We start from the raw sequence: 25,159 nt of genomic DNA, 5'->3' as shown, positions 1-25,159 counted from the left end.
CATTACCAGAGTTTTCTACCTGCCCTTGCTAGAGGTGATCACTGTTTCCCATTTGCCATTGTCTTTGCAGATATTCCTTTACAAAAGCTAATATGTTGTTTCCTCTCCTTCCTCATCAGGATATATGTTGTTTCTTGTGCTATTTGTGCTCATATCTGTGAGTCACTTTTCTAAATCTAATTCAGTTAATTGTGATGTTGGAGATTTTTCCTACATTATGGCAATGGGCAGTTGACCCTTGTTTTTAGTATATCTTTTCATTTTGTGTTTTTTCTTTCATAGGTATTTGTCTTAGTCCATTGTTTGCTGTTGTATCAGAATACCTGAGATTGTGTAATTTCTAAATAACAGAGATTAGTTTCTTATAGTCCTTGAGGGTAGTCGGTCTAAAATCAAGAAGATTACATCTGGCCAGGATGTTCATGCTGTGTCATCCAATGGCAGGGTTTGGGAAGGCAAGAAAGCATGATATCACAAAAGGGGATTGAACTTGCTTCTGTGAGAAACCCACTCTAACAATAAGGACATTAGTCTGCTTATGAGGACTGAGGCCTCAAAGCATAATACTCTTAAAAGTTCCTCTACCCAATACTGTTACATTGGAGATTAAGTTTCCAATGCATGAATTTAGGAAGTCACATTGGAACAATAAAAACATTTCAGTAATACATTTGGGAACCTGAAGTAACAAGTTCATAGAAACAAGTTCATAGTTCCTTTTGCCAGGAGAGTTTTATATTTTCCTTCCTTTAATTTGTTGTTTTTGTTATTTGAGGGGATATTTAATTGTATTCCTTTTTTAACTTATATTTTTATCACCATACCTTTTTCAGAAAGGGATGAACTATAATTCAATCTATGTAACTAATATTACTGTGCTATAGAAGAATTGCTTTTACCAAATGTTCATCATTAGGAAATTGAAGTAAACCTTGCTGCAAAATGATGCTGTATCAAATGTTAAAAATGTGTTTTATTGACACCTAAAATGCTTATGGTATTTTTCTGAGAAAAAAAGCAAGTCACAAAGTACTGTGTTTACTGACATGACATTAATACAGAATTGTTTATGTCAAACTATATATGCCCATATCCATACATGCCTAAGTTTTCCCCATCTACATATCCTGATGTAGCTTACTAGCATATTTTTGTGCTTCCTATATATACCCATAGCCATATAAACATAGAGAAAGTGTTGGAAGGAAGTGATAATCTGTGAATAGTGTATCTTATATGAGTTTTATAATCTCTCAATTATGCTTCTGTTGGTTGTTTGGATTGCCCATACATACATATATGACTTTATCAAAAAACTAATGTTCCTAAAAGACAAATGAAAAATTTTACATTAAATAATTATTATGTCCAGAGTGCCAGAGACTAAAACTCAGGCAATATGTTAACATGCAATTAGTATATATTTTTCCAACTACATCTAGATTTACCTCTAACTTTAAAGTTAACACATGGCAACAAATCAACATTTCTAATATCATTCAATAAGGCTATAATTTCTGTTTACAGACAAGGCACTAAAGTTTGAAGCCAATTTTACATATTGTACGTAACAGTGAATGGATCATTTTATCCTGTTTTCTTGTCAATTGCTGTTTTAGAAATAGCTCTAAACAGAAAACTTCATAGAGAATGTAGAAATCATGATTTGTTTTTAGAGTACATGATATCTTTAAATACTAATAAATAATGTTTACACACTAAATTAGGAAAACTTTAAGTTTGTTGATAACATATGTATGTTTGCTCTGCAGTTCTCAAACAGGAAAGACATGAAGGTTGTATATAGAAGTTGGTTAATAAATATTCAGGCTCGGTTTACTGGGACCTTTATTATACTACAAGAACTCTTCTGTAATGATGAGCTACTTGTAACATCAAAGCATAAAATATATTATCTCTTCCCCCCATAGCCCATGACCTAAAAGCTTTCTTTTTATCTTTATATGAAAGAAAAACATACTTTTCATAACGGCCTCAGTAGATCATGAACGTTCTGTGCATCATGTAAAATGGGCTGTGGATTAAGTCTACCATTTTTGCTTTGTCCAGGTGTTTTGTTCCCCCCTCCTCCCATTTATACTTATTATAACTTTTTTAGAGAATAAGAGAAAGGAACTTTGTTTTAAATGAATTATGAGAAAGAAACTGCCTTCTAACTGGCATTACATTTTCCCTCTCATTTTTTTCCAAATAATCTGAAGCTCTGAAAAAGTAACAGTCCTCAGACCAGAAGTTTTTGGGCCTTCTTTTATATTCTCTTATAAAATAGGGGAAGCATATTTTGCCAGACTGTAGGGAAAGTTTAGAAATCTAAACTTTGCATAGACATTTATAAAATAAATACTACAACCAAATTTAGCTCTCATACTAGAGCTAGATGCACCTGAGAGCTAAGGGATAAATGCCAATGTGCTTGCCCCTTTTTTATTCTGTATTGAATATGGAGTGTTGGAAGCAAAGCAAAGATGGATGTGATATACAACGAGAGCACAAGGAGAGGAGACTTCTCTGGAGACAGTTTCAGAAAGTTTGACCTCCAACTGATTTTTAAAAATGTATTTATTTATTTATTTGAAAGGTAGAGTTACAGAGAGAGAGAAGGAAAGAGAGACAGAGATCTTCCATTCACTGGTTCAGTCCCCAAATAGCTGCAATGGCTATGGCTGTGCCAGGCAGAAGCCAGCCTCAAGGAGCTTCCCCCAGGTCTTCCAAATGGGGGCAGGGAACTGGGGACTTGGGCCATCTTCTGCTGCTTTCCCGGGAGCATAAGCAGGGAGCTGGATCAGAAGTAGAGAATCCAGGACTCGAACTGGCACTCATATGGGATGTCGGTGCTGCAGGCCATAGGTTAAACCTCTAGGCCCCCATGCCAGCCCCTCCAACTGATATTAATTGCATCTTACAATGTTGTATTTATAGGATTTTGTTTAATTAATCAAGTTATTTCTTTTTGCATTGAGAAACACAATGATGATAAATGTTTTTAAAAATTTCTGAAGGCTGCAAGAAAAATGTTAGTGTTCAATCTTAGGCTATGTGAATAACAATGATTTGTTATATGAAAAATTTCAAACTCTAGTATTTATTTTGTTGTTTAGAATCATTAGAAATAGAGAGAAAAAGAGTAGAGGACATTATGTTAGGTGAAATAAGTCAAGTGTGGAAAGACAAATACCACACGTTTTCACTTACATGTGGAAGCTAAAGTTGATCTCAAAAAAATGGAGGATAGGCGGCGGCCATTGGAGGGTGAACCAACAGCAAAAGGAAGACCTTTCTCTCTGTCTCTCTCTCTCTCACTGTCCACTCTGTCAAAAAAAAGAATAATTTTTTTAAAAAAAGAAAAAGAAATGGAGGATAGAGGAATTGCTATCAGAGCCTGGAGAGAGTATAGAAGAGGGACATATGGAGTGAAGATTGGTAATGGGAACAGGAGTACAAGGAACAATTTCCAAGGTTCTATAGCAAGGTAGGATATGTTGACAACAATTAATTGAATATTTTAAAACAGTTAATAGGATTTTGAATGTTGGCAACACAAAGAAATGATACATGTCTGAAGGGAAAGATACCCTGAGATGATCCTTACACATAGTATAAATGTATTGAAATGCCACACTGTGAGGGTGGAGTAAGATATTGACCAAAAATTGTCTCCATTCAGAGACACCAATTTGAACAGCTATTCATATATGAAATTACCTTCACAAGAGCTAAGGGAGCTGGGTGTGAGACCACAGTGCCTGGCTTTGGTGTCTTAGAGAGAGGCATTGAAGAAGACAGAAAGAACGAGTTGACTCTATCACTCTTCCCCCAACTCCAAGTAGTGCACTAGGGAGAGAAACATCTCCCACTTGGAAGAGGGAGAGAATAAATTCCACACCTTAGACCTGAAATACAGAAATATGTCTGCTACAGTGAAACCTAGAGCCAAACAGGGTCCCACAGCTCCTACCTTCAGCCTGAACATTTGGCCTCTCATTAGCCAGGCAGCCAAAGGACCATATTCATTAATTTCCAGGACATATCATGACTTCACTCACTGAAAAATGGGACAGCAAAGGGAATTGAGTGTTTTTATTGGAAACCTAGCACCAAAATTGCTATGGTGAAACATGGCATCAGATACAACCCAAGGGCCTCTATCTCCAGACCAGTGCCAGGAGACTGAGTCTTTAGGTTTGTTTTGGCATCAGAAGAAAGAAAAAAAAAAAAAACTCTGCCCACGACTCATTTTAGTCCATATCATCACTTGCCTTGTGCATGCCAGGCATGGTAATGATGACTGTGAGATTTAGATGTGAGCCAGTTTAGTGACAGTCTGGATAGCCAAGAGTCTGCATACATAACTCCACTCCAACTTCCAGAAGAAAGTGGAACATAACTCCAGCAGCTGGGAAGTAGAGTGAGAGTGAGCTCAGTATTTTGCCTAGAAATTCAGGACCAGGACCATTGAGACCACTGTCAAATACAGACCAGAGGCCCCTATCCACAGGCTATTACTCACATATCCTTTAGACTTGTCCCATAACGAGGTAGAGACCTGTGACTTAATGTGTTGAATGTGTGTTTTAGCTTTTGTCACCCAAGTCATGCATAAATCTGTCATGCTATGGCCAGACAGTACAGGGTCCTATGGCTGCAAGACTCAGGTGCAACCCAGCTCATTCTCAGCCTGGGTGAGCAAGCAGCTGTCTTTATCACCCATCTGGCAACTATGTGCAGCCAGCAAAGAGCAAAATCTAGCCACTGTGGAGTAAGGTACTAAAACAATGACAGGACTGCCTCTTGGGACTAACAAAACCAACTGTTAATATAGAGACCATCTGTATATTCTCTGGTCCTAAATGGGTACTAGTGGGTACTAGTGGCCCCAACCAACTGAACTTTATCCCTAACAGAGTTACCTGTTGTGATTGTAAGTGTCAAGGGCCCCAAGTCCCCCACAGCAGCAGCAGTCCTACTAAAGAGGACATTAGCCCTACCTTAAGTTTTGCTGGTAATGGCAGTCCGTGGGCTCCAAGTATGATCTAGCATTGTGGCATAAATGACCTCAACACTCCAGTCCTCCTACAACTCCAGGTAGCATAACATTGAAAGAGGAGGTGTCTTCTTGAGAGAAGAAAATGTTGGTGTGTGCCAACATATTGCATAGAACCTTGGGGCTGGCTTGCAGAGACATGTGCATCCCTGCTAGACTGATGCTGTGGCCACCCCACCCTGGTCATGCTCTTACTAATAAAGGTGAAGCCAGGAGGACTCTGGGCTGGCACTGTCATGACTCCAGCAATATTGGATTGAGGGCTGGTGATATTGAATCCCATGTCCCTGATTTGTGGACATACTAAGTGATGCACACACCCCTGCTGGGATTAGGAGGAATACCCCATGTCCCAATTGCTGTTCTCCTCAACTACAATGGAGAAGATATTAGAAGACTACACTACACAGTCAAATAGAACTAAGGCCAAAATGGGCTATCAAACTGACACACAAAGACACATATTCAGGAAAAATCCTTTTACTATGAAAGTCACTCATTAATAGTGGTAAAAGAATGGTGTTTGGTTCACTGGTTAAGCTGCCACTTGAGCTTCTTCCAGGTCTCCCACACTGGTGCAGGAGCCCAAGCACTTGGGTCATCTTTTACTGCTTTCCCAGGCCATAGCAGAGAGCTGGATTAGAAGTGGAGCAGCCAAGAAGGAATTCGCACCCATATGGGATGCCAACAGTGCAGGTGGCAGATTTACCTGCTCAGCCCCAGAACCTCCTTTACATCTTAATGTTAATGAACACCCTTCAAGGCAGGGTAATACCTCAAGTATTTGGATTTCTGTCAACTGTGTGGGAAACCCAGATTAAACTATTGGCTCCTGGCTCTGATTTGGTCCAAGCTGTCAATTGAGCCAGTGGATGGGAATTATATCTCTCTGGCTGTCTCTCTTTCTATATCTGTCTCACTGTCAAATAAATATAATATATACAAATTTGAAAAAATAGTAAAAGCCACTAATGTGCAAGTTGAACAGATATCAACATAAGAACATAAGCAATATGAAAAAGTGAGGCAATCAGATGCCCCAAAGAAATGCAATAATACTTCAGTAATAGATTCCAAAACAAAGGAGATTAATGATATGCCTGATAAAGAATTTCAAAGGACTATAAGAATGTTTGAAGAGATAAAAGATAATAAAGATAAGTAGTTGGAAGAAATCGGAAAACACTGCAAAATAGGAATGAGAAATGCATGGAAGATGGCAATGTCGAAGAAAAATATAAAATGTTGGGAGTGAATAATTCAATAAGTCAAATTAGGAAATAAAGTTGAGAGCCTCAACAGTAGACTAGATCAAATAGAACAAATACTATCTGAATTGGAAGACGGATCTTTTGAAATGTCTCAGATAAAAATAAAGGTGAAGATAATAAATAATGAAGACTGTCTTGAGATCCTTGGGACATCTTTAAAGAATCAAGTATCTGAAGTTTAAATTCTTGAGGGAAAAGAAAGGACTAAATGCATTCAAAACTTATTAAATGAAATAATAGCTAAAAGTTCCCCAGTCTTATAATCAAGGAAATGCTGGTCTCATGGAATGAATTTGGAAGAATTCTTACTTTAATATTTTGAAAAAAATTTCATATAAATCATAACTTAACCATTCTTCCTTAAAGTTTCAGTAGAATTAAGCGTGAAGCCATGTGTTCCTAGGCTCTTTTTTGGGGGGAGGGGAGAGACTTTTAATAAGTGTTGCAATCTCTTTACTCATTATTGATCTGTTCAGGATTTCTGTGTTCTTGGTTCAAGGTTGGTAAGTTACGTGTGTTCTGGCATTTTATTGCTTCTAGTTTTCCAATTCATTGACATATACTTGTTCATAATAGTTACTAGTGACCTTTTACATTTCTGTAGTATCAATGTAATATCTCCTTTTTATCTTGTTTTACTTTATGAATCCTCTATTTTTTGGACATCTAAGTACTGGAGGACCCACGAAGACATAGCTGGGAAAAAAATCCTTGCTGTGACACCTTAGAGGCATACTCTCAAAAGCACAACACAAAGAGAGATTTCTAAAATTTTAGAGGACAAAGCATGAACTCACGCTTATGGAGGCCACTATTAGAAAAAGAGCAGATTTCTTGGAAATGTTACAGATCAGGAAAGAATGGCATGATATGTCCCAAATTCTGAAAGAAAAAAAAAATCCCTGCTAACTGGGGCTGACATTTAGGCTCAGTGTGTTAAGCTGCTGCCTGTGATCCTGGCATCCCATGCAAGCACGAGTTGACTCCAGAGCTGCCCCTCTAATCCAGCTCCCCATTAAAGCACTTAGGCAAGGAGTTTGAAGTGACCCATTGTTCACTTCTCTGTCACCCATGTGGGAGACCCAGATGGAGTTCCAGCCTCCTACTGACAACCTGTCTCATCCTTGGCTATTATAGCCATTTGGAGAATGAACCAGTGAGTGGAAGATCTCTCTCTCTTTCTCTCTGTTTCTCCCTGTCTTTCTGTACTCTGCCTTTGAAATAAATTATATATATATATACATGTACATATATATATGTATATATATATATATAAAACCTCTGCTTATAAAAAATATCATATCCAGTAAAAATATCCTTCACAAATAATGGAGAAATAAAGGCTTTTCAATAAATGCAAATACTGAGGGAGATCAACATCACCAGACTGGTCTTACAAAAGATGCTTAGTGGGGAGTTCTATATACAAAAGCAGAAGAAAGATGAAAACCATCTTAAAATAAATGAAAGTGTAAGAATCACTGCAAAAGAAACAAATGATATTAAAAACAAGGAGGATTTAAAAAAAATTACAGTACTAAATCATAACTTAACCATTGTAACCTTGAATGTAAGTGGACTAAGTCCCCCAGTGAAAAGATACAGGTTAGCTGTATGGACAGAAACCAACTGTATCCAATGATATGCTGACTATAATTGCTCAAGGGTTTAATTCACCAAGAAGAAATGACCATTGCAAATATATGCACATCTAATTCTAGGTACCTAATTTCATTTTTTTTAAGATTTATTTATTTACTTCAGAGGTAGAGTTACAGAGAGAGAGAGGGAGAGACAGAGAGAAAGGTCTTCTATTCACTGGTTCACTTCCCAAATGGCCGCAATGGCTGGAGCTGAGCTGATCCAAATCCAGGATCCTGGAGCTTCTTCCAGTCTCTCACATGGGTGCAGGGGCCCAAACACTTGATCCATCTTCTACTGCTTTCCCAAGCCATAGCAGGGAGCTGGATCAGAAGAGGAGCAGCCAGGATATGAACCAGCACCCATAAGGAATGCTGGCACTGCAGGTGCTACGCTACAACACTGACCTCCCAATTTTATTTAACAAATGTTATTAAATATAAGGGGGGAGAAACATTGCAATACAATAACACTCAACTTGTACCCTTACCATCAAATTAGCATACATCAAACTACAGTATACTCCAAAGGGATCTAACACGTATTTACAGAACAATAAAATGAACAGCTAGAAAGGATTAAGTGCTAAAGTGATCATATAAATAGGGTCAAGTGCCTGGTAATAATAATAAATAGAATTAAAATGGAGAGAACGTTCCAACATGGGAAGCAGTCCATACAGCAGAAAATCATAGAATGACAATTGCTTTAAGCAACACTGACCTCAGAATCAGCCTTTAAGTCTTCCTGGTTTGGTTAAAAAGCCCATGAGAGTATTTTATGCATGGAAAGTCAAGGCACTTTGGCAAAAAATGTTCTGCATATAAAGGATCTCTGCGAGTGAGACCCCAGGGGGAAAGAAGGGGCCATCAAAGAAGTATGTACTTTTCTCTAAAGGGAGGAGAGGACTTCCACTTAGCTTATGACCTTGTCCAAATACTGACGGAGTTTGTGGTTCAAAAGGCTTCCATAGCCTAGGCAGCTCATGTCAAGAGCCTTGAGTGCTCAATGATGTTATACATAAGAGTTCTGTTGTTAATTGTTAATTATTGTTGTTAACAATTAACAACAGAAGTCACAATGCGCTAACTCCCCATGCAGGACCTCGGTCCTCAATGAGTTGTATTATGAGAGTTAACTGTAAAACTAGTTCTCAAAGAGTTGTGTGTGTGTGTGTGTGCAAATTGTTGAAATCTTCACATAGTATAGACTTGGTCTTTGGTGTATGAAGTTAATTGAAAATGAATCTTAATGGAGAATGGGACTGGCAAGGCGAGAGGAAGGAGGAGGTGAGGTGGGAGTGTGGGTGGGAGGGCAGGTATGATGGAAAGAATAATTATATTCCTAAAGTTGTACTTTTGAAATTTGTATTCTTTAAAAAATAAATTAAAAAATAAAAAAATTAAGTTAAAAATAAACTATATAGAGAACTGCAAGAGAGGAAGTTAGGAGCCAATAGGCCTTCCCCCCCCCCAAAAAAAAAAAAAAAAAAAAAAAAAGAAAATGTAAGGAACAGTGGCCTGTGTTGAGTGGGTTTAGGCTATGTATATGTGCCAAAATGTTACATTGTACCCCATAAAAATGTCCCAGTGTTATGTGTTAATCAAAAATTAAAAAAAAAATTTATAAAACACAGAAAACAGAAATGCTACATTATACAAATAGGTACAATTAATATGTTGTCAATTAAAACTATGTTCAGAGGCTGGCACTGTGGCACAGTTGGTTAAAGCCCTGGCCTGAAGCGCTGGCATCCCACATGGGTGCCGATTGTAGTCCTGGCTGCTCCTCTTCTGATCCAGCTCTCTGCTATGGCCTGGGAAAGCAGTAGAAGATGGCCCAAGTCCTTGGGCCCCTGAACCCACATGGGAGACCCAGAAGAAGCTCCCAGCTCCTGGCTTCAGATTGGCGCAGCTCCAGCCATTGAGACCATTTCGGGGAGTGAACCAGTGGATGGATGACCTCTCTCTGTCTCTACTTCTCTCTGTAACTCTGTCTTCTAAATACATAAAATAAAACTTAAAAAAAGAAAAAAAAAACTATGTTTAAAAAGAAAGAGAGGAGTTTTGGAGTTTTTAGTAATTTGAGAGGCAGAAGTCCTGGAATCATACTCTTTTGCTTGTTGAATAAAACACTGGATGTCAGTTTGAGGTGTTATGGAAAACTAACAAATAATCCAGACTGTTGTGGAATAAGGTCATCATTATGATAGCATCAGTAGGAAGAGACACTATTGCAGGTAGTTAAGGTGGTGAGATAAGGTTTTGTTTTTGAAACAGCTAGGTTTTATTCAAATATATGGCTTTTGTATATACGAGGAAAATGGAATTCTAACAGTACTTAACAATATTTATAATTTTATTTATTTATTTTTTTGACAGGCAGAGTGGACAGTGAGAGAGAGAGACAGAGATTTTCTGGAGTGGTTTTTACAAATTTTTTTATATAGGAATGATCATTCTGTTAAAAATATTTGCAAATAGCTGATAAATCATAAGCACTTCAAATGGTGTTTAGCACTAACAGTTACTCAAAAAATCATAGGTAACTGAATGAACTGTAGAAATTGACCCCTATTCCTTTTTTTACATTTTTATATAAATTTATTTATAATTTTTTCCAATTCTCATATTAATGTGTTATTAATACAAACAGACCATATTTGATTTAGTTTTTAGATACAATTCTAAAAATATAATGACACTTCCCATCCTACTTCCCTTCCTTCATCCCTCCCTCTCATTTTTTCCTTTTTAAAGTTTTGAGATAATATATTTTTAATTTACATTATACTAAAATACTTGACAGTCCACTAAATAAATAGTTCAACAAGTAAAAAGCAAAAAGACCCTAGCTCAGCATGAATATATATTTTGAAACCATTGAGTTTCATGTAGCTTTTCAGGATGTTAACAATATATTCCACAAAATTATTTAAGTCAAATGTTTGTTAACATTTGAAAATATCATTTCTTAACATTAAATATCAGTTACAGGTGAATGTCTGGAATAGGATTGTCTTTTTGAATCAATTTCAGGAATGACCTTATAGAAATTCTTTGTTTTTCAAATTTGGTATTAGTTATACAAGTTTCATGTATTTCATTTATACAGATTGAGGACCATAGATATACTTCCCACACTAACCTCCCTCCAGCCAGTGCTACAACCCTTCTTCCTCTTCCCTCTCTGATTCCCACTCTTAATTTTTACAAAGATATATTCTCAGTTTACTTAATGATTGTAAAGTTAACCCTACACTAAGGAAAACAGTTCAATAAACAGTATGAAAAAAGAAAGCCACTGTTCCTCAATGGAAGAAACAAGGGCTATATTCAATCATTGAATATCAAAAGGTCCATTTTACTCAAATACATTACCTTTTAGGGACTCTCTTAGTTACTTCAGGTCAGCAAAAACATGGTATCTGTCTTTTTGGGAATGGATTATTTCACCAAGTATAATGGTTTCCAGTTTCATCCATCTTGCTGTAAAAAACCTGATTTCATTTTGTTTTACAGCTGAGTAGTACTCTATAGTGTGTATGTATAATAATTTCTTTATCCAGTCAACAACTGACGGACATCTGGGTTGATTCCATATCTTAGCTATTGTTAATTGTGCTGCTATGAACATGAGGGTACAGATTACTCTTTCTTATGCTGATTTCTTTTGGTTTGGGTAAATTCTTAGGAGTGGGATGGCTAGGACATTTGGTAACTCAATGTTAAGATTTCTGAGGTATCTCCATACTGTCTTCAACAGTGATTGCACCAGTTTATATTCCCACCAAGACTGGATTAAGGTACCTTTTTCCCCTACATCTTTGCCAGCATTTTTTTATTTTTGTATGAAAGTCATTCTAACTGGAGTGAGGTGAAACTTCATTGTGGTTTTATTTGTATTTACCTGATGATGATGATGATGATGATGATGATCATTTTCTAAAGTGTTTGTTTGCCATTTGAATTTCCTCTCTTGAAAAATGCCTTTTCAAACTCTTTGCCCATTTCTTAACTGGATTGTTTGTTTTGCTAATTTTGAATTTTTGAACTTTATTGATTCTAAATATTAACCCTTTATAAGTTGCATAGTTTACAAATATTTTCTCCCATTCTGTTGGTTGGCTCTTCACTTTTCTTAGTGTTTCTTTTGCAGTGCAGAAACTTCTCAGCTTGATGTAATTCCATTTGTCAATTATAGCTTTGATTGCCTGTGCTTTTGAGATCTTTCCCAAGAAGTCTGTGCCTATGCCAAAGTCTTACAGAGTTTCCCCATTGTTCTCTAGTAATTTGATGAGATAAGTTTGTAGATTTAGGTATCTGATCCATTTTGAGTGGATTTTGTGTAAAGCCTAAGGTAGGGGTCTAGTTTCATGCTGCTGCATGTGGAGATCCATCTTTCCCAGGACCATTTGTTGTAGAGATTGTCTTTCCTACAGGGATTGATTTTAGCTCCTTTGTCAAAGATAAGTTGCTTGTAGATGTATGGATTGATTTCTGGAGATTCTGTTCTGTTTCATCTGTTTTTGTTCCAGAACCTAGCAGTTTTGATTAAAACGGTCCTTTAGAATGTCTTGAAATAAGGTATTATGATGCCTCCATATTTGTTTTGTTGTATAAGATTACTCATCTTGAAAGGATGCTGTATTTTATCAAATACTTTCTCTGCATCTATTGAGATGACCAAATGATTTTTGTCCTTCAGTTTATTAATGTGTTGTATCACATTGATTAATTTGTGGATGTTGAAGCATCCCTGCATACTAGGGATAAATCCCACTTGGTTCGGGCAAATGTTCTTTCTGATGTTTTGTTGGATTCAATTAGCTAATATTTTGTTGAGGATTTTTGCATCTATGTTCATCTGGGAAATTAGACTATACTTTCTTTCTCTGTTGTATCTCTTTCTGGTTTTGGAATTTCTATGAGGGTGGCCTCATAGAAAGAGTTTGGGAGGGATCCCTTCCTTTCAGTTGTTTTGAATAGCTCAAGAAAAAATTGAAATTAGTTCTTTAATTGTCTGTTCGTATTCAGCAGTGAAGCCTTCTGGTCCTGGGGATTCTTTTGGGAGGGATTTTATTACTGATTCAATTTCTATTTTGTTTACTGGTACTCTTAGATATTTTTTGTCTTCATGACTTAATTTTGGTGATTGTATGTGTCTAGGAATCTATCCGTTTCTTCTAAGTTTCCCAATTTGTTGACATAAAGCTCTCTGTAATAATTCCTGATGAATTGTTTTATTTCTGTGGTATGTGTTGTTATATGTCCTTTTTCATCTCTGATTGTATTGATGTGGGTCTTCTCTCTCCTTTTTTTGGTTAGTTGGGCCAATGGTATATCAATTTTGTTTGGATAGGTGGTAACAATTTCTTTCATTTTCTGTTTGTTTTGGAAGGTCTTTATTTCAACTTCTTTCATAAATGAAAGGATTGCAGGGTACTGTATTCTGGGTTGACAGCTTTTTTTCTTTCAAGATTTGCACTTTGTCTCAGAATTCTCTTCTAGCCTGTAGGGTTTCTGATGAGAATTAGCTGTGAGTCTAATTGGAGAGCTTTTCTAAGTAATCTGGCATCTCTCTCATGCACATTTAAGAATCTTTATGTTTTTCTGTCAAAAGTTTGACCACAGTGTGTCATGGTGAAAATTTTTTTCTGATCCTGATTATTAGGAGTTCTATGTGCTTCCTACACTTAGATGTCTGTTTCTTTCTCCAAATTGGCAAAGTTTTTTGTAATTATTTCACGAAATAGGCCTTCTAGTCCATTCCACACCTTCAAGAACTCCTAAGACCCATATGTTAGGTCATTTGGTTGTATCCCATAAATCTCCAACACTGTATTTAAGTTTTCTAATTTCTTACTTCATTGTTTTTTTTGTTCTGACTGAAAGATTTCCAGTGATCAGTCTTCTATTTTGGATATTCTTTCTTCTGCCTCACAAAGTCTGCTGTTAAGGATTTCCACTGCATTTTTTATTTGACGCATTGAATTTTTGATTTCTAATATTTCATTTTGATTTCTCTTTAAAATTTTAATTTCATGAAAAAATTTCATTCATGTTATCTATGGTTTTTTTTTAGTTTGTTGATTTGCTTCTGATAGCTTTTGAATAATGCTATGATTATTTATTTGAATTCTATTTCCAGCATTTCATCAATCTCATCATCTTCACACTCTAATATTGAAATGTTGTGTTCCTGTGGGGGAGGGGGTGTTCTGGTGTCTTCTTTATTCTTGTTTCTTGAGTCCGTGTTTATTTTTAGGCATTTGTGGAGTTACTTGTCCCCCTCCCCACCATGGCTTTTATCTTTGAGTTATGCCTTTGTGATTTAGTGGAATGTCTGCACTTTCAGATAATACCAAGAGGTATATGGTGGGTATGGCCAGAGAACTCTGATCAGTGTTCTAGTGCGGAGTGAGTGTCCAGGGTTACACCCAGGTTTGGTGTGATAGAGCTCCTCTTGTTAGGGAATTGCCACCTCTTTTGCTAGGGAATGGCCACCTTTTTTGGTGTGGCCTTCACCTGCTCTCCTCCAAGCTGTGCAATGTCTGGGTGTTAGCCCCCAGTGTGTTCAACACTCATCCACACCATTTTCTGAATCGCACAAACAATTTGTGCAGTCCTAACTGTGAATGTGGTGCTCGCCACAGTGACCAGTACCAGGTTACCAAGGAGCTCTGAGCATGGGGAGCTATACTCGGTGATTGCCCAGAGACTCATCTACTCCCTGTTCCCGCTTATGTAACCACTGAGTCACTCCTCTCAGCAAGGCTCAAAATCAGTGGGGGCTGAGAATTTTTCCCTCCGCTGGAGTCTCTGGATCACAAGCGTACATAGAAGCCACTGGCCAAATGTTACTTCCTCCCCACCACTGCCACTAGTGCTGCTGAGAAGATAGCAGCCTGTCTCAGCTAGTTGCTGTGTGCACACACAAAGGCTTCTGTAGCTGTTGCTGTCCAAACCCAAAATGGTGCCAGCCGTTTCTCAGCTAGGCAGTGGGTTATGTTGTGGTGAAGTATGGGTGAGATAAACATGCCCCCTCTACTTCTGCTGGGTCTGTGGGCAACTGCTAGAACCACTAGCCTCCAGGGATCCAGTCCCGACTCAAGCCAAGTTTTCCCTCTGGCTTTATCACCACAGGTTGCTGCCGTCCAGTCTCACCTCTGTCTCCAAGCTGCCATCTGCTCTGGCTCTTGGCTGCTGCAGTTTGTTGTGTCTGTGTTCGTGCTGCGTGTCCTCACCTTACACAGAGGTCCACAGCATTCCTCTTCCTCTTGTAGGATTTCCAGTGCAGTTTTCTCTCTAATTCTCCACTGAGAGTGCACTTCCTTCTTCCGGGTCTCCCACGTGGGTGAATGGGCCCAAAGACTTGGGCCAACTTCTACTGCTTTCCAAGGCCATAGCAGAGAGCTGGGTTGGAAGTGGAGCAGCTGGGACTTGAACCAGCATCCAAATAAGATGCCAGCTCTGCAGGCGGTGGCTTAGGCACTATGCCACAGCGCCGGCCCCAGTAGTTTCCTGAAAAGGACATTTAAGCCAGTGACATGCCAATGCCATTTGTCGTTGACCTATTCTAGGTGTTTTGCTGAAAGCATTGGGGGCTCAGTATTTGGATCTCTGTTTATCTTCAAAATGAGAGGTTGGACTAAAACATCAATAAGCCTAGGTTCAACCCTTATAGCCCTGAAAATCTATGTTCATCCAGTAAAGGAAGGTAAGAGAAAAACTGTACGTTCAGCATTAAGATTCACAAGCAAGAAAACAACTGCTATAATAATTTTGACTATCTTAAAGTGTCCCAAAGCATTTATTAAACCTAAAATTTAATAACTACTGGATTACCAACAGCTATGATATCCTAGAACACTTTGAAAATTATATATCTACATCTATACAGTATTTATGTAATTTAATATATATGTATATACCATTTTTAAAGTCCCTGATCTTTCTAGTGTATGTTCTCAAGTTTTACTGCAGTCTTAGAGCAGCTTGCTATGAGTCATGAGCTTAGAGAGGTGATTAGGAATGTGAAAAATTAGAGAAGATGGAAGGTTTTTGAAGTTGCTATTCTGAGGAAAGCACAACCAAATGAGTATTCTGAGGCTTTAGGAGACTTCTATCCAGCAGCAAAGCTTTTGTGTGTAGGCTGCTCGTGTGACTATGTGCTGCGATGAGGCTGTCTTGCTCACTAAGTGATTAGTACAGCCTTATCATGGAATATCACTCATGTTTATTTATAAGTATTTTTTAAAGATTTATTTATTCATTTGAAAGGCAGAGTTATGGAAAAAGATGGAACAGAGTGTGCTCTTCCATCTACTGTTTCACCACCCAAATGGCTACAATATCTAGGGCGGGGTTACGCTGAAACCAGGAGCCAAAAGCTTCTTCCCGGTTTCCTCTATGGGTGCAGAGGCCCAAGTACTTGGGTCTTCTGCTGCTGCTTTCCCAGGTGTGTTAGCAGGGAGCTAGATCTGAAGTGAAGCAGCCTAGCATAGAACTGTTGCTTATATGGCATACCGGCATTACACACAGCGACTTCATTAGCTATGCCACAGTGCAAGCCCCTATGAGTAGTTTTATTGAGAATGACATAGAACACTCCCTCCATGAAAACCCCCCGCCACATCCCCATATACTTTTCTCCTGCACTACTGTGATCAAATAGATTTGAAGGGCACTAGAAAACATACTCACATTCTATGTGTCTTGTGATTATCTCACAAAGAAACTGTGGAACGTTAAGAAATGTCAAGTTGGGTATAAAAAACTAAGGAACTTACTTTTAAACTACGTATCTTGTTGCATAAATGTATATATACAGATAATATATGTAATCATACATGTGATGCACATGTTTATATAATATAGACATTAAAATATTGAATATTTTGGAATCTGAGCCTCTGCATTACTAATCCCTCTGATGTTCACGTGTACTCACATGTATAATATATATAGCATATTATATATAGATATATAATAATAGAGATGGAGTCTGATTTCATTCATTCACAATGTGACCAGGAGGACTATTTATTAGATTTATAGGGCAAAGAGACCCTGATGTTTTGAAAATTTAGATACACTTTATGTTTTCTTGGATTGCCATATTTTAAAACTCATGATTTCCTGGCATTACAAATATAAAGATATTATAATTTTATTTTAAAAATGCTGATAATTGGAAACTGAGGTTGTGATATGTTATTTACTAGGCTTCTTATTTGAAATATATATATATATGTGCTTTTTTTCTATACAAAGTTTTGTACAAGTCATTTTATTCTTGCCAATATTGAGTTGCTTACATTTATGGGTACAGAAAGTAAACTACATAAATTGTGTAATATTGTATTAGCTTTTCAGGAGTGAAAAAATGTTAAAGCAATTCTAATAAGCCTGATTACTGAAAAAGCTTTTTGTAGATTTTAGAAAAGCTAATCACTTAATTATGTGATCTTACATCACCCTAGTTTCTACATGTATAAATATAGTATTATCTTATAATTATCTAGTTAGTACTTTTTATCTTATTTGTATGTGTAGAAGATTCTCAACCATACAACTTAATATGTTAATATCTGATGAAGTAAGCTTAGCTTGTGGAGGACATATGTGCCCTAGAATAAAGTTCAAATGACAAAATTACTTTGTGTTCCTGCAATGACACATAATGGTGCATTTCTGTCCATACAGACTTTAATAAATACATTAGTCACATATCTAGATTAGGAGAAAATTTGAGAAAATACTGCCTGAAGTAAAATTTAATTTATGCTGAAAAATTTTAAGTGTATGTTATTTTGCATCAAACTGCAACTATCAGTAAATTATGCATGGTGATTTCCTGTTGCTTAAAGCTTCTTGCAAAAAAAGAAGATTTTTATTTGCATCCCTCTAATATGCCAGGGTTTGATTAGTAATGTTTATTTTTGTTTGCCACAGGTAAAATGGATGAAACATCAGACAGCTCATTATAGAGACAAGTAAGCTTCATTCCCAAAGTTGGATGACAGAACAAGTCATGGTGCATATTGTAATTTTAGTGGTACCATGCATCTTCAAGCTGTCTTTGGTAAAATGCTTACTAAGCACTGCATTGGCGCTGTCAGAATGCTTCACCAGATGGTAATTAAATAAAGGCAGTGTTATGCTTTTGTGGAGCTAAGCCAATATCTGGTGCATCTAGAAATCTCTTGTTGAAAGCTTTTATTTTGAATCTTAAGTTTTAGGAAAGGTACAATTCACATTTATTGACTGTATCATACACTGAAAGCACACTTTCTAGGGTATTCACTGAAAACATCCTCTTCTGTTTGCCTGTGATAAGTCAATGTCCAGTTCACCTAGTAGAGAACTCAGTTGTCAGCACTGTTACCCTTCGTAATGTCAGTTTTCCCTCTCTCAAATTGTATGGTCAGATCCTATTTTGAAAACCTCAAACAGAAAGATTTAAAACACAACTACTAGAAAGATTTATATTTAGTTACTTCTCATTGCATTTTACTTCTCTAAAAATTAATGCCCTAGGTTAAAAGTGAATTGTCATATATCTCAGTAGGAAATGCCATATTGTTTTGTTTTTTACCTATTTATACATGATTATCTGGATGATTATAAGCTGTGCCATAGGTAAAAGCATTGTATAGCCCAACACTGGAACTGGCAACCTGTGGCCTAAAAGACAGACTGGATCCTCCCTCTATATATATATATTGTTTTTGTAAACAAAGTTTTATTGGAATGTAGTCCATTTTCTTTTCTTTTCTTTTATACAGGCAGAGTTAGACAGTGAGAGAGAGAGAGACAGAAAGATCTTCCTTCCATTGGTTCACCCCCCAAATGGCCGCTATGGCCGGTGTGCTGTGCCAATCCGAAGCCAGGAGCCAGGTGCTTCCTCCTGGTTTCCCATGCGGGTGCAGGGCCCAAGGACTTGGGCCATCCTCCACTGCCTTCCCGGGTCACAGCAGAGAGCTGGACTGGAAGAGGAGCAACCAGGACAGAATCTGGTGCCCCAACCGGGACTAGAACCCAGTGTGCCGGTGCCACAAGAAGAGGATTAGCCAAATGAGCCACAGCTCCGGCTGGAATGTAGTCTGTTTTCAAATAAAGGTGTTGTCTGTGGCTGCTTTCATGCCACAGTGGTGCAGCTTAATAGTTTTGACAGAGGTCATAAAGACCCTTAGTATTTGGCCTATTATGGAAAAAAAAAAAATTGACCCTACACTGGCACATGGAGTTTTCAAATCTGTATTTTTTTGTTTTTGTGTCATGTAATCATGAGGAAGAATAAGGCAATTTATTAGTTTGGATGACTTATTTTCTTTGTTATTGATAATACTTGTGCTGTTTCTTAATATCTTTATAAAAGATTTATTTATTTGGAAGGCGGCGAGACAAAGAGAGGGGGAAAGAGATCATCAGTCTGCTGGTTCATTTTGTAAATGGCTGCAACAGGTAGGCCAGGGCCAGGCTGAAGCCAATAGACTAGAACTCCATTCTGGTTTCTCATAAGGGTTTAAGGAGCCCGAGTCCTTGGGGTACCCTACTCTGTTCTCCCAGCCATTTTAGCAAGGAGCTGGATCTGCAGAAGAGCATCCATGACTTGAACTGACGCTGTAGTATGGGATGCCAGCATCAAAAGCAGCAGCTGAACCTCTGCACCACAATGCTGGTCCCCTTGCTACTTCACATTTTTAAAAAAGGTATAAAAATGTCCCTCAGGAGGGGCTTGTGCTGTGGTCTTGTCTGTGTGTGCTGTTAGGTAGATAGTAAGAATTACACTTCAAAGTAGAATATTTTCAAAGTATGCTGTGAGACTGCTATAGAACAGAAACTGAGAATGGGATTCAGGTGGGTCAGTGAAGTGGCTTCTAACCATGCTGTATTGTACAATTGAAAACTGCATGAATTAGGTTAGTCTGTAAGCCCTTACCAGCTTGTTCTTGGCAAGGGTTCCAAACCTCTAACTGTATTATGGCTGTGGATTTGATCTCTATAGCAGTCTATTCCTTAAGACTTTCTCAAAAATAGTCTTGGGCCAACTTACATTTTTTAATTTGTCACATTTACTTTCCTAAAAAAAAGTAAAAAGAAACTTGTCAGGAAATAAAAAGGGAATATGAGCTGATATACACACATACATATGTATCTTGACTTAGCTGGGATGTGTGTGTGTGTGTGTGCACGCAACCATGATTAAAGAAAGCTGGTAGGATTGTGAAGCAGTGTACTACTTTCCAAAATATAGCTTTTTTTTAAAATATCTAGTAGAAGGAAAATAGGTAATGATGCAGTGGTTAACATTAGTATTTTCAAAAATTGAAAAGAAATCGTCACTTGAAGCCAGTTTGGTATTTTCCTATAAGACATCCTATTTAGGACTCTGCATCTCAGCTGTTCAGTTCTGTGAATCTGAATCCAACAGAGAAGACATAGCTTTCATACAATTTTCTCCAGTTATAAGAACCATAATCGTTCCAGCTGTAAGCCTGGGTCACTTAAATCATTTCTGAAGACAGCAGGTGCTCTTCAGGGACAAGCAACATGAGGAAGGTACTTGTTGTTCATTGCATCACAGCATCACCTCAGTAGTCTTAGTGGAGGTCAGTGTGCTCAGAATAGATTTTTATGGAGAGGTATATGAAAATGTTGCAACTTAGCAAATGAGCTAAAACATAACAGGGAATATTTTTCTTGTAATACTAAGCAGTCTAGGTTCACAAAAATGTTCAGATACCTCCATTCATAGCTCTGAGAAAGTAGCTTAATTGAATATAAAAATAAAGATTCAATATTTACATTGAAATATAACTATATGAAAGAATCATTTCTATATATTGAGTTAAACTAAACAAGGATATTTTCATATTCAATGTATCCTCCTCATATTAACTTACAACAAATCTTTGGAAAGTATGGTTTATTTTCCTCTTCTTGTTTGTTGTTTCAAGATAGAAGATTTCTATACCTCTCAATTTCAATGAAATATAGAAGAATTTTAAAGACACATAGTAGAGGTCAAGATTTGTCACATTGAGACAAATAAATTCTGTTGATATTATATTAGATAAAAGTGTAGTTTTAGTACATTGGAATTTTTATTTAAAAATTCACATTCCCAAATTACATTGAAAATCTGGGATATTTTGATAGATATTTTGTCCTAAAATTTTTTTAACATCAAAGTCATGCATGCATTGGTATATAAAGCCAAATATTACAGACATTCATAAAGAAATGTTCTTGATCTCATTCCCATTTCCACATTTTCTTAAATATTCTTCCATATATGCTCATGGTTTTATATGAATATGCAAGTGAAATAAATAGTAGGAAAAAGATAAATACATTTTTCTATGCATGTTAACTTTTATTACATTATTGCTTGATGCTTTCTTTTATTACAGTTATTGTCATTGATTTTGCATTTTTAAATTAAGTTCTTACCTTTTATAAATTCTTTTCTGCTTTTCCATGTAAATTCTTTATTAGAGAGGTTTCAAATGATGTCCCGTAAGGCTTGGCATGAACTGTGGTCCATGAAATGGTTGAGGAGGGATAAGGAGTGCAGGGGGTCTCCAGCTCCCACTATAAACATCATGTAGCATTCTTCTTGAAGCACCTGGCATTCTTTACTGTGGCCATCCAAAAGTTTCATTTTGGTGTTTTGTTGTTGTGGTGAAGGTTTTTCTTAAGCTCAAAACCAATAGCCATTTTTATAGTAATGCTTATCCTTTCTTGACAAAAGATTGTAGATAATCCACTAGGTTAACATCATTTGAACTCTTCTGATTACTTGATGATTTTAAATGGAGAGCCATCTGTGTAATTCAGGCTGTTTTTGATACTTTCCCATTTCTTTTCACTCCTGTATTTATTAAATTCAAGGTATTTGGGGGCCTGATCAATGGAAAAGAAATGACCATCAGGTGGCAGTAGCACACAACAAGCTCTTCCTGAGCTGTGCTTCGATGAGTTTCCAAGAGGAGGAAAGCCCTCCCAGCAGGACACCTCCATAAGCAATGGGTGGGGGCTGCTGCCCAGGAGAACTGGTCAAAGAGCACTCCTGGGAAGGAGGAGGTCAGTGAGGGGGCCCTGAGGATAGATGATTTTGTTCATATAGTCTCTGGGTCTGAAAGTTCTAAAAATCTTGTCTGTGATTGGCTGAGTTAGGTGCATTTTGTAGGACATGCAAAGAAGGCAGGCTTTAAATGAGTAAAAGTTTGCTTATATGGACTACATTTCAAAGGATTGTATGGGTGAAAAACTGAGTTTCTCATCAGTGGGTTTTGAAGCTAAAAGTTTCAGTTTTCTATGAAGAAGTAAACAACAAAGGACCAATATAGAGATTGTACATTCTTTGGCTTATTTGTATAACAATGAGACCACACAGTTTGTGTGTGTGTGTGTTTATGCATGTCTATACGTGGCTTGTAATTATAATGTACTCCAAATATTCATAAAATATACCCTATGTATTTGTAAATATATGCAAATATACATACAAATATAGACACCAAAATAAACCTTAGCATGTGAACACCATCTAGACTTTTTTAACCTTATAATCAATCGTATCATAATTGTTCCAGGTTTTATGAAGTTAAAAACCAATAGAATTGAGTTTTTCTGCACCCCTCCTTTAAAGTATTCCCTCCTTGTCTTCTTCAGCAAGGTATCCCATTATGTTTAGATTCTAATTCTCACACATGTAAAATTTAAAAACAGCTTCTAGGAGTGAACATTTGGTACAGCAGTTAAGATGCCTCTAGAGACACCTGCATTCCATTTTGGAGTTTTGTTGTCTAAGTCTTGGCTCCACTTTCAATCCCAGGTTTCTGCTAATGTGCACCCTGGAAGGCACCAGATGATGTCTAAACTAGTTGTGTTCCTGCCACCCACATGAGGAACCTGGGTTTAACTCCTGGCTCCTGGCTTTGGCCTGGCCCAGTTCCAGCTTTTGAGGGCACTCAGGGAGTGAACCAATGGATGGGTGATCTCTGCCTGTCTCTTTGTTACGAATGAAATAGCAATGGATAAAAGATTACCTCAATTCTTTGTCTCACATTTAAGAAGAATTTCCAAGGAAACAAGGCAGAGAGAAAAGCAAGATGTATTTTTTTAAGATTTATTTATTTATTTGAAAGTCAAAGTTACACAGAGAGAGAAGGAGAGGCAGAGAGAGAGAGAGAGATCTTCAATCCACTGGTTCACTCCCCAATTGTCTGCAAGGGCTTGAGCTGTGTCCATCCAAAGCCAGGAACCAGGAGCTTCTTCCAGGTCTCCCATGCAGGTACAGGGGCCCAAGGACTTGGGCTGTGTTCTACTGTTTCCCAGGTCATAGCAGACAGTAGGATCAGAATTGGAGGAGCCGGGACTCAAACTGGCACCCGTATGGGATGCTGGCACTGCAGGCAGTGGCTTTACCTGCCATGCCACAGCTCTGGCCCCCACAAGATGGATTTAAAAGCAAGATTTATTTAAGTCAGAGACCTCCTGGCAAAGTGGCTAGGAGGGGGGCTCCAAGAGAGGCAAAACTCAAAGCAAAATTTGGGGGAGGAAAAAAAAAGTTATCAGCTTGACATGCAGTTACAAAGCAAAGACAAAGCCCATCAAAAGACCTGATCTATAATTTAGGCTGAGGGGTGGGATAAGTAACTTGTGTTTATAGTGAACTGTGAGCTCAGAAGGATCAGTTGCTACTCTCTTGCTATTCTTATGGTAAAATTTGCTGTTCTCATGCTATTCTCCCCATGGAGTAGGGGAAAGCAGTTGACCTAGCTAAAGATAACTTTTTGGGTAAACAAGCATTTTGCACCCACAATTTCCACTGGGAGCAGCCTGGCTACCTATTAAACTATCTGACTCCTATCTTTATCCATTTCCCTCTTTATGTCTGCCCTTCAAAGAAATGGAAAAAAAAACATATAATTTATAAAATTTTTAGGCTGAATGAAAGCTTTACATATATGACATCATAATGTAAATATCCTTCTGCTCCCTACTTGCAATCTTTGGTTTTTTATATTGATCCAATTGGTGCCTGTAGCTCAATTTTATTGGCTTTAACTGCTAAATAGTATTTCATTATGTTTATATAACATGACTTTAAAACAATATCATATTGAGAGCCATTTAAGTTTCCAGCTTTAAAAAATATTTATTTGTTTGAAAGGCAGAATGACAGAGAGAGGAAGAATGAGACAGAAAGAGTTCTTCCATATGTTGATTCACAAATGGCTGAACAGCCAGGGATGGACCAGGCTTGAGCCAGAAACCAGGAACTCTATCCAGATTCCCAAATGGGTGGCAAGGGTCCAAGGACTTGGCCGTCTTTTGCTGCTTTTCCAGGCACATTAACAGGTAGTTGGATTGGAAGCTGAGAAACTGGGTGTTAAACTAGCACTCTGATTGGGCTGCCAGTGTTGCAGGGACTGACAACTCACTGTACCCCCAAGTTGGGCCCATTTCCAGCTTTTTGGTTTTGTACTTAATACTGTGGAAAATATTTCTGGACTTGTTTTATTATGTAAATGCTGCTACTTGGCTATTTATTTAGGTATTATGAAGGTAAATCAGCAAATAATTTTCGAATATCACACATTCACATGCCTTGGATTATATTGAAATTAGATATAATTACTATTCTTACTAAATTTATAATAGTTATAAACCTTGTTTATACTTACAAAATAAGAATCATTATATTACTTGATAGTGTTAATCTCACCTGTAATTGTACCAAGTTTAAGTGTGTTTCTAAGGCAGATACATCATTAGTGTCATTGCTTGATTACTTCCCCCAATATCTTGTTTTGATAATTCCCCAAAGATGCATAGGCAGATGAGAGTGAATTAGTTTTGTTTTTAGGAGAACATTGTGTTAAAAAAAAAAAAAAAACACAAAAACTTCCCGAATTTCCAACACTGTCACTACTCAGTTAATGATTTATCAAATACATCAGAGCAATTAGAATAGGATTTTTAAAAAATGTTTTGTACTACAGCTCAAGGAATTTAAATCACTCTCCTAAGAGATACACATTGGGAAAAGTCATAAGTGGTATGCACATGACACTGTGAGGATAATGATCAGTGTAAGCTGATCACTTCTAATGGGAAATATATACAGAGCTCTGGAATTACATTCCAAATCACTTGTTTTTCCAGCA

The 25,159-nt window shown here is 37.3% G+C and overlaps 1 long non-coding RNA gene across 1 annotated transcript in view; it reads left to right on the top strand.

Annotated features, from left to right (window-relative positions):
• Positions 1-25,159, top strand: part of LOC149126554 (uncharacterized) — a 519,369-nt gene that overhangs the window by 481,672 nt on the left and 12,538 nt on the right. The gene's annotated exons all lie outside the window — the stretch shown is intronic.

Source organism: Oryctolagus cuniculus, chromosome 5 (genome assembly GCF_051225735.1).
Source record: "Oryctolagus cuniculus isolate XC-2025 breed Fujian yellow rabbit chromosome 5, ASM5122573v1, whole genome shotgun sequence".
Taxonomy (NCBI): Eukaryota; Metazoa; Chordata; class Mammalia; order Lagomorpha; family Leporidae; genus Oryctolagus; species Oryctolagus cuniculus.
The sequence above is the reverse complement of the archived record's forward strand: the minus strand, read 5'-3'. Positions and strand labels throughout refer to the sequence as shown.